General features: G+C 32.6%; 1 protein-coding gene across 4 annotated transcripts in view; it reads left to right on the top strand.

Annotated features, from left to right (window-relative positions):
• The window catches only part of LOC108966337 (syndecan), a 471,998-nt gene that overhangs the window by 164,946 nt on the left and 298,228 nt on the right, over positions 1–8,824 (top strand). The gene's annotated exons all lie outside the window — the stretch shown is intronic.

Genomic DNA, 8,824 nt, shown 5'->3' with positions numbered 1-8,824 from the left:
AAAAAAAAAACAAAAAAAAAAAAACAGCATATACATATGCAATTATGTTATGTTAATTTTTCATTATTGTTGCTGTAAAAAATAAATATGCATATAAATATGCATATAAATATACATATATGTATAATTCTTACACAAGTTTATTTGCATTTTCACTTCTTTCCAACATACCTTCCAAGAACACGAGTAAATTTGCCCACGGTATTAAAAATAGATAAAAGTGATGAAATATTTTTGGCCTGGAGTATCAAATTCCACAGAAAAACTCCTGAAATAAAATCGAAAAAAAAGAGAACAAAAGAAAAATCAAACCGAAATCAATTCTTGGAATTTGCAAATTCCGCAGACAAAGCAGCTACTGGAAAATTCAATTAGCTCTCTGCGCCTTATCAGTGTGATATGCGCCGCCACTTGCCCACTTTCAAAAGCGCACGAGTTTTTCTTTGATTAACTTGGCAGTACACACACATAAATATACGGCACCATCATAAAAAAAAACGGTCACATACACAGTTATTTCGCCTACTATAAAAAACACATAGATTTACATGCACGCTGTTCGTCATTCGCTTACATCACGCTTTCAATCGCACATTAAAAATGTATGCTTGTGTATGTGTGTAACGCTTCCATTCAGTTACATGTGCTATCGCGCCTGGCAGTATGCTTTTCTTTTAGCCTTCACGCCGTTATTGCCTAATCGAAGCGCGCGTTAGCGCTAAAACGAAATTCAATTTATTTAAATCTGCACGCAATTAGAGTACGTGATGTGTTAAGTGAAGTGCAAGCTAACGTATACATAATCTCGATCACTTGACTATCCTTGCATGAATGTTTGTATTTGTTCCTGGAACATAGCATTGCTATAGACACACAACATATTATATGTTGGGTTCTTCGCTTTTGTTTGCGCGCGGAAAATTGATTGCTTGTCTCTGCGATTTGTTCATTCTTTTACTTTACTTATCGTTGCTAGTTTTCTATCAGTAAAATGCAAATTTAAAAAAAAAAAAAAATGTGGTCATATACATATGTTAGCGACTGGCAATTTATTTGGCTAGCAACCGACGAAATTTTTGGAATTATAAATTTCAAAATAAATTTAGTTAAAGAAACAAAAAGGTTAAAATATTGAAATATCGACTTGCATATATGTACATACATATGTGCATTTTAGCTTAGGATCTTCATAAGAGATTGGAAATTTATTTAAGTTGAAATAATGAACACAATTCACGTTTTTTTGTGAAATTCACGTTTTTTGTGAAATTTCATTTTTTAATCAGTTCTTATCTTTTCTTTGCAGGTAAATTTGGCGACTCTTTATATACTACCAAAGTTTGTAAGTATGTATATAATGATTGAATATATTATTTAAATAAAAAAAAAAAAAAACCTGAAAAATAATTCGATCAATTATGTGCTTCAAATGGAAGTAAACATTGTAATACTATGAAAAAGAACACAGTAAGTCTTTGTACATAATTTTAAAATTCTTATTTTATTCTTCAAAATGCTTGTCGACCCCCTCAAAGTAATTACATTGGCCTCGATACACTTGTGCCGACGTTTTTTCCAATCCTCGAAACAGTGGTTATTGTCAGTTTCCGGAAACTCGCGAAGAATAAAATCGTGGTGCAAAAACAAGCAGTTGCTGGCCCATAGTTCCGGGCTATTTTTACGAATAGTTTTCGATGATCTTTGACGCAGTTTTTTCGGCTTCTGCTCATCTTTGCGAGGATATTTGGCCGATTGATCATCTGTTTCCGGGTCTTAAGCATACGACTGAGAATCATCGCCAGTTATAATACGTTTTATGACATTTTGGTAGTCGGAAAGCATTGTTTCACAGACATTATAACCCGACACTGGTGTTCGAGAAGATTTAGTGATTTGGGAACCAATCGTGCTTTCTCTTTTCTTTGACCTAAATTATCTCTCAAAATAGTTTTCAATGTTCCTTTTGAAATTCCAACGATGTCATTAAGATATATGACTGTTAATCGTCTATTCTAAGCCATTAGTTCCTTTATTTCATTGACGTGTTGATTATCAGTTAATGAACGTGGTTCGTTATCGTTAAATCGTCAATGTGTTCTCGATCATCTATGAATAATTTGTGGCATAAAAAACCGACTTGCTTGTGACAAAATATTATCATCGAAGTCCTCTTTCAACATTCTGAATATTTCGGCACCAGAAATTGGATTCCGCACACAAAATTAAATGGGACTTCTTTCTGGAATACTTTCGCTCATCGTAAATATTGCTGAATGTTCTTTTTGTATTTCAGAAAAAAAAACTATACTAAACAATTATCATTAATAATACCTTGATGTGACATTTGGCACAGATTGCATAGACAGTCGTACTATACCAACCTAGAAAAAAACAAAAAAATATTTCGAAGCATGAGTTTTCACACGAATAATAGGGTATACAAATTATAAATATTTGTAAATAAAGGAAATATATGACTTGAGAATAACAAACAAATATAAAACATAATTTTGAGCTCAAGAGTGAGGTGAAAATCTCACTTATCGCAATATTCATAAATGCTGGGTCATTATTGTTTATTTTTATAATGTTAGCTATCCGGATCATTTTCATTTTGCGATCATCCGAAAACTTCAAACATGATATCAATATTTGCCTCTTTTGGCCGTCCATTGTGTTCAAACGTGTACAAATATTTGTTTTGACTTAACTTTAACCTCACTCTTCAAGCAACTTTTTAATATCAACATTTTCTCATTAAAAAAATGTTTAAGCCACACGAAATATTTTTTTTCGCTTTTTTTTTTCAAAATACATATGTATTTATTCGTAAGTTATTTAGAATGTTATAACAGATCTCACAAATCAATTGTCCGAGTTTAAAGTTAACATTTGTGGATTTCGAAGGCTTGTTCAAATTACTGAATATATGCAGTGAACTTTGCTGGGCTTCTCATAGATACGATAGAGCTTAACTTGCCTACTAAGCTTCATTCGTCAAAAGAAGATCAGCTTTTCTACTATTATGGCTTAAGAGAAATCTCCCAACAGCTTTGAATTAAGGAATATCATAAAATATTCTAATATCTACCAAACGGTGAAATAATAACAGGTACTTTTTCATTAACGCTGTTTTCATTTTCGAGAACATAAATATTTTCTACTCATTACTCAAATCGTATTTTTTCGAAAGCTCAAAAATTTTAATTAATTTTGTAATCGCTTTGGTCACTAAACGCATTTCTTTTAACTACTTCAACAATAGCGACACCTGTTATTAAAATTATTGTAAAAATGTCTGAACTTATACAGTCATTGCTCAAATTGATTTCACTGGGTTAAAATTAGTATACGTCAAAAGTACTTGGGATCGTTTTAAATAAAATTTTAAACCTTTATGACCATAGCGCCACCTATAGGAACTTTTTGTGATAAGTTATAAATATAAGCTTAGTTTACGAATACTATAATAGTTATGAAGAACAAATAATTAGTTGACAAATTTGCTGAAAAATTGATTAATTAATGAATTTCAATTTCCCTCTTATTTTAATTTTGATTTATTTTTTTAATTTGAAATATTTTTAAATAAAGTTTTGCAATATACTATTTCTTTACTTTTTACAAACTTACATAATTTTCTTTTTATAAAATTCAAAAAACAAAAGAAAAAAATTATAAAATTAAATTTTTTTTTCAGTTTTTATTTAAAAAATTTTTGCATTGCACACCTCACCTCTATTTGCGCTTAATGGTTTCTAATATATTAGATTTTAATTAGTGTCTCGAAATTATTGCAAACACATGCGCTGAAACAACAATAACAAAATACTTACGCCGCCGCTACTGTTTATGCAAAATATTAAGCCAAGAAAACACTGACTCTGGAAAATGCCACCAAGTTCAGATTGGTTGCTCTGCACCACACACATATACTTACATAAATTAAAATGTTATACATTTTTTTATATGTACGTATATTAAAAAATTTGTTGTATTTGCTCTTACCACTTGCGACAAGACTTTACTTAAGACGCTGCTTGGCATTAGCATTGACACGCGAGTACTGCAGCAATGTGCATTTGTGTGTCTGTGTTGTTATTGTAACTAGCTAAAACGTCAAGCCAAGGCAGTCACTTTGCAACTTCTATTGTTTTAAGTGTGGCAAGTAAAAAGTGCCATGTTGCAGCATGACATAAATCAAGTTTATTTACTTCGTAAAATTTTTGCTACCACCGCTGCTCCCTTCATTGTTGTTGTTGTGCATGCTTTTGTRTTGCTGTTGTTGTTGTTATACGGTTTAAGTGCAAGGCTGTCTTTCGTCTTAATTTCTTCGAGGCTAGCGAGAACGCCATTGCGCTGTGCTGTCATCCTGAGTCATCGCTCAAGTTGCCTTGGCGCCTACAAGTAGACACTAAAATGCGTACTTGGCAGTTTAGTACTGTCTGTGCTGTGTGGCATGTTCGTATTTTTGGTTCGTTATTTACTTTTCGTGCTTGCATACTCCGTTTCTTTGTCATCCTACCTGACTGCCGTAATTCTCTTATTACTTTTTCTGTCTGTCCGTCTGCTCGTTGTTGTCCCTTGCCATTTGAGGCGCTCTGCCGCACTGTCATTATTCACTTTGGAGTTTTTATTATTTTCCATTTGGTACTTTAGACACTCGCCTAAGCGCCCTTAATGCTTCATCATCACTTCCGGTTGCGTCGAGGCATATTTCGTATGTGGCCGACTGTCGCATTATTGTGTTTGATAGAGGCGTTGTCAGACTGAGCTCGTTAGCTTTTGTTTTACACACGTTTGCATATGTAAACCATTAGTTGTCGGCGGCTAAGGTTATTACAACAGTGATTTTTTTATTATTCCAGAAAATTTTTACCTGCAATTTGCAACTTTACAGACTCAAAGTTGTCGAATCTGTCATTTATCATATAAGATCTAATAAGTCTCTTCATTTTTCATTCGAAGGCTGATACCTTGATTTAGACTTCTTCTTTAGCAATCTGTTTTAAAACTCTTAAAAATCCTGGAATTTTCATTTTCACTCAGAGCACCTTGTTTACTCAACTTCATTCCTCACCGATTCTATCCAGCCTTTCCCTTCTCTAGCTTACTTCATTTGTCATCCGCCATCATGTCACAATAGCTAGTAGTTCTTGGCATTTCGCGTTCCGCCTTTTGTTGTTTTACTGCAGTGGCGGCAACATTGTTGCACATTAAGTCAACAACAAGACTTTTGGCTTAAACAAAAAACATTGAGACTTTTGTCTCATGTCAGGTTTAGTACTTGACTGTCTGTATTTACAGGAATACCACCAAATAGGCAAGTGCAGTTGGCGTCTTAGGTCGCCAGCGTCTCTACTGACTTCACTTTTATTTCAGTTAATGTTCACGATGCAACATCATCTTTCGACACGACTTGTGGCATGACTCTGCGAATTCGCGCGAATGAGCTCGTGACTTTTCACCCACCTGTCATTTATATTTATGTACATTTATATCAGCATGATTAACTGTTGTGGCTCGGTAAATTGTAAGCTAGAATCATACATTACCGTTCATCCACTAAGCCTTCGCATTTCTCCCTCGGTTTTTCCACAGTTTGCTTGTATTGGCAAGTCAACTTTGTATTGTTTAAATGACTTGCCATTTCTTCGCTTTCGCTGGCGTTTTTGTCTCTTCTCCCGTGTCTATTTTCTTCACTATTTCTAATTCAGTAATATAGTTCAAGTTTTTCTTAATTATTTGGAGTTTGTTACGTCATCTTGTTTTGTTTTTAGCGCAGTTTGAAGTTTTGATTGTCAACACTGAATGTTGCGAAGTCGTCAATACGTTGTTTCTTATTAGTAGTGGTGAGTTCTTCACTGCTATGCATTGGTAAAGGTAAAGTATTCGAGTTCTTACTAATATGTTTTCAGAGTCCCTTACTCATATATCTAGGGAAGCTCTTTCTCAAAGCTTTTAGTAATAGTTCTCTAAACATTCGTTTCATGTCTCTTTAGCTCCTCTTATTTTTCTCTCACAAATTGTTATTTTATTTATGAGCTTTTTCAATCATCGGGTAGTGTTTAGAACTGTTCGAAAAATTATGCATTTTTTCGAGAATATTTGATGTAATATTATTCTACAGCTAAGATAGCTCTTCGCAAACGTTAGTATATTCACATACTGAGTATAAACTGGTCTTCAAAGAAATTATATTACTGAAGCCGAAACACTTGGTTTTCATACCAAAAATGATAATAGTCCAAAAATGTCTTACGCTAGTTAAATTATTATAATTAATAGTTAAATTAATATTTGATTCTCAAGTGTTTCTGCAATCTTTGGAGCACTATTGTACAGAAATAGAGGAAGTTGGCGCTTTTTCCACAGATTTTCCATCTAAATGTAGGTAACCTATAGGGGTTATGTTGGGTAAACACTCATAGGAGCTTTTATTTGTGAACTTAAGTAGACACATTAAAACAAATATTATAAATTCAGGACATACAGACTTACATGGGTTTCACGGCTTCAAAAAATTGAATTTATTATTGTCTTATTTATTTATGTAGGATCCTAGAATTATGTACTAAAAGCTGCAGTTGATTCGAGCAATAGGAGGAACATCTTTTTCGAGACCTGTCGGAAATAACGTTGCACTGGTCGATATTCGAAATTTTTCTTTGTAAATATTTATATTTTGAATATGAAAATTATTAGAAATAGGCGGATTTTGCTCGAATAAAACCATGCAACCCATTATGAATCACCAATTATTCAAACATGACCTTAAACGTATGCAACAACTGAACCTAGCAGAGGCACACACCATTCAATGCCTACATTTAGGCTCATTCTAGAGACACATACCATTCATTTCACTATTAAGAAATACTGATTGTATAGTTTGTTTTATTTATTGGTTATTTTTGTATATTCTTCGCATCAGAAAATAACTTCATATTTATAATTTTAACTGTACAAATGGTATTAAGTAAAAGTTTCGGTTTACAGTTATTTTTTCACATTGTAGAGAATTTGTCTACCTTTCAGTCAGACATCAGCTAATTCACTTAACTTATATTAAGTTATTTTAACAACCCCGCCAGCTAAGTAAAGTAATTAATTTTCAAAAATCAATACATTTATTTATGTGAGAGAGCTGTCAGTTAAAGCAGCTGTCAAGCTTTTGCATAATTAGCTATATCGTCTGGCTCAGAATGGTTGACAGTTAGCAAGGAAAATATGTAGTGGCGTGGAAACGGCTGCTTAGATATGAATTTGAAAAGGAGAAAATATCAAAAATCCAAACTGTTTATAGTATTGCTTTAGGTGAACACAAAATGACCTTTAGTGCTTAAACAGCTCAAGTTACTTGAAGGTGAATTTAAATATTCATATATTTCTCTAAAAATAACTCTTTCAGTTGCAGTAAAATGGCTAATCATTCCCTCTTTCTTTTATATATTAATATATATTCAATGTATAAAAAAAAACTGAAATCTGACCTGCTTTGCTTAGGTTGCCTTTATGCATACGATTAACTCATTAATACCAGCCAATAACTCTGATATTATTTGTTCTATGCATATTATAAATATGTGCGAAATTGGTGGAGTTTTTGCGAAATGTGCAAACTTTGCCAATAATAGCAACAAAATGCAATTTATGCCACTCAAGTAATCTAATCTGGTAATGCATTAATAGTAAACCCTCACATACACACCTACCTACACTCACCGCTTTATGCGCTGAGCATGCCGCGCTACAAATTGGATTGTCTTAAGACAAGCAGTAGAAGACTGCATGTTTGCTTCGTGATACAAACGGCATCTGGTGAGTTCCTGCCATTAGTTGCGCGAATTGCTATAATTTAGATTTCCGGTGTGGAAACTAAGTAATTTATGAGTAAACATTTTTCGCTCCGAAATGTAGGCAACACTTTGTATATTGAACGCTAATTTTGTTAAACAGAGTTTTGCGTATGAAAAACTTATTGTAGACATGTATACTTTAGGCTGGCAAGTTAAAAATGTGGAATTTGACTGTTTCGCCTTTTCTAACCTTTTTCTAAAGTATTTTAACTTCTAGCACTTTGGTTTCTTTATAGGTATAAAAAAATATTTCTTACGGCAAGATATTAAAAAGTTATTTTTTTTCTAAATATTTTTTTATTTTTTATTTTATTTTATTAAAGCTTACAAAATAAAATAAAAATAAAAAAATAAATAAATAAAAAAAATGTCTAAATATATTGGACACAAATCTATATACCACGCACATAGTATAATAATTATGTCACGACATACAGGTTTATATATTCTTATTATATTATAACGCGAGCTAGTCCTTTTTATGTATGTTTTTGAGATATGGCTCTGAATTTTTAAACACGTTCTCTCCCCAAGAAGCTGCTCATTTGTTGAAACTGTCGATATCGAACTGCTATAGCGTAAAGCTGTCATACAAATTGAAGTAACAAAATCCAATCCTTGTATTGAAAGATGTTTTAATTGACAAGATATTTTCTTAAAATTCTGCGGCAATCATTACTGAACGGTATCTAAAGAAATTATTCAAATTGGGTGACTATAGCATATATCTGTCATACAAACTGATCGATAAAGATCAATTTGTGAAAGCTATTATAATATCGATTCAACCAAAGCAAACGTTTTTTCTTGCGTTAATAATATTCAACCTCATCATGGAAGAATAAACTTCATAGCTATTGAAAAWAGTTGTCTAAAGTATTCGCGAGTAGTTTAGAGTAAGCTTAAAACCAGTATAATCCGGTAGTTAATGGAATTTGATTTAGATGAACAACAAAAATAGGGGA

This window comes from Bactrocera latifrons, unplaced genomic scaffold (assembly GCF_001853355.1).
Source record: "Bactrocera latifrons isolate USDA-ARS-PBARC rearing strain unplaced genomic scaffold, ASM185335v1 scaffold_159, whole genome shotgun sequence".
Classification (NCBI taxonomy): Eukaryota; Metazoa; Arthropoda; class Insecta; order Diptera; family Tephritidae; genus Bactrocera; species Bactrocera latifrons.
The sequence above is the reverse complement of the archived record's forward strand: the minus strand, read 5'-3'. Positions and strand labels throughout refer to the sequence as shown.